Consider the following 2,615-nt stretch of genomic DNA (forward strand, 5'->3'; position numbering starts at 1 on the left):
ATATATATATATATATATATATATATATATATATATATATATATATATATATATATATATATATATATATATATATATATATGGGTCTGGCCTCACAGCCCAGGCACGACCATTTTAGGCATGTGTCGGGCTAGGCCCGTGACGAGCCGAGCATGCGTGCTCACAGGCCCACGACCCACTTGGCTAGGTTTGCCTTATAGTTTTTTTGTGTGTTTTTGTCTTTTCAAGTCTCAAGACTTTTAGTAAATTGCGCAAGACCACTCTATTTGTCATTTGGGGCTACAGTTATAGAAAATAGGGGAAAACAATTTTTCTGAAAAAATGGTGGTTTCGTGTAATCCTGGTCCTAAATGTGGTGATTTTGCGCAATTTACTAATTGGCGTTGGACTGTTATATCCAAGCCATTCAACATTTTTATAAAATAAGAAAGCTCAAGTTGGTTTGGTTATATTTGATTGATTTGAATTGGTATTTGACCTAGTGAAGGTAATGAGTTTTAAATTGGAAGGATACTTTATGTAAGTGCATCTAGTGCCACCCCTAGTTGGTTTTGGAGTATTGACGACAAACCTAGTTGAGGGACTAATGTGTTTGTGAGAATTGCAGGATAACACAGGTAGAAGTCCCTCATTGATTCGGTTTTCCTACCAGAGATGACCCCTAAAAATATATGAAGACATTGAAGTCAAAGGTGGTATGTGAAGACATTCACATTGAAGACTATGACAAGAGAATACATCGCATGAAGACTATGGAGCGCGAAGACTTAGATCTTTCGTAGTTCTTTTTCTTCTTTGTTGAGTCATAGGAACCACCGTACTGTTAAGTGGGGTCCAAGAGAACCAGTCAGAATGACTGAAGTGATGCTTAACCAAAATCCTATGTCTTCGAGTGAAGACTATGAGAGCGAATCTTGTCCAGAGTTGGACAAGTCAGCTTTGCTTGTAGCCCAAGTAAAGTTGCCGTGTGTGTTTGAAATCTGACCGTTGCAACACGTGTCAGTTCCTTAGTGACCCAGGGTCATTTCGGACAAATCAGGTCGGGTTTCCTAGTGGCTATAAATAGCCCACCCCCTACAACCATAAATGGTTGGCTGCTCAGAGTTAAAGTACGGCTGTTGTCGTTTGAGAGCAACCCACCTCGAAGCCTTGAGAGAGAATTCCTTGCGAGGATAAAGTCCTAACCACCCAGAGCCAAAGAGTGTTAGGCATCACTTAAGTCGTCCTGTCTGTGTGATCTGAAGACTTATTACACTTGAGGACTGTGAATCGTTCAGCCGGTTAGGCGTCGCGTTCTGAGCATCCAAGAGTCATTGTGGATCGCCGGTGAACGAAGTCTGTGAAGGTTTGGGAGTCTACCTTGAAGACTTACCAGAGTGATTGGGCGAGGTCTGCGTGACCTTAGCTCAAGGGGAATACGGTGAGGACTAAGGGTTCTGAGCTGCGTGTTCAGGACTGGGTGTCCGGGACTGTGTGTCCTTAGATTTAAATACCTAGCCGCCCTAAGCAGACGTACAATTGTCACAGCAACTGGAACTGGTCCAACAAATTATTGTCTTCACTGGAACTGGAACTGGTTTCATCCTGCCCTTCCCTTTACTTACTGTTGGTCCTTGTGAAGTCATTGCATGATTGCATTATCTTTTGTCTTCACTGAGTGACTGCTTGTTCTGATTGGCTTCACAATATCTTCCTACCTGATCCCTACTGCCTAGCTACTCTTAGTCATTGTGCTTTCACTTCGTTGATTACCTGACTAAGGTTTGCCTAGTGTAGTCTACCTTCCGCTGCGTGGTAATAGGTTTACTTCTATCGTTTGTCTTCAAAACTTCCCTGTTTAGAAGACTTTCATAAAAATCGCCTATTCACCTCCCTCTAGTCGATCACTAGCACTTTCAATTGGTATCAGAGCAAGGTACTCCCTTGTTCTGTGTGATTCGGTTTAACCACCTGGAGTTTTAGCTATGTCGACTGCAGGGATAATCAAAGTCTCCGCTACGTGCCCCGTCTTCGATGGAACTGAATATCCCTACTAGAAGAATAAGATGCGCATGCATCTTGAAGCCATTGATTTCGACCTATGGTATGTCGTCAAGAACGACGTTCCCAAGGCTGGAGAAGGTGTCACTGCTGCTGATGTCAAGAAGTTCGTTCAACTGGACTCTACTGCCAAGAATATCATTCGTGGTCATCTGACCAAAGGACAGTATGGCCGTGTGAGTGCGTTGGAGACTTCCAAGCTAGTCTGGGACTGGCTCTCCAAGGTCAACGAAGGCGTGTCCACCCAAAGAGATCAGAGAATCAGTGTCCTTCGCAACCTCTTCAACCGCTTCAAGAGAAATGACAATGAGAATGTCCAGCTCACGTTTGATCGACTCACTGACATCATAAATGAGCTTCAAGCCCTCGGAGCCACTGAGATCACCAAGCATGAAGTCGTCAAGACACTCCTGAGATCACTTGACAGTTCGTTTGACACCCTAGCCCTGATGATTCAAGAACGCCCTGATTTCAAGACACTCGATCCGTCTGACATACTTGAGAGGCTCAACACACACAAGTTTCAACTTTTTGAGAAAAGAGACATCTACGGTCCCAACTATGGGCGAACTCGT

This window comes from Triticum dicoccoides, chromosome 1A (genome assembly GCF_002162155.2).
Source record: "Triticum dicoccoides isolate Atlit2015 ecotype Zavitan chromosome 1A, WEW_v2.0, whole genome shotgun sequence".
NCBI lineage: Eukaryota > Viridiplantae > Streptophyta > Magnoliopsida > Poales > Poaceae > Triticum > Triticum dicoccoides.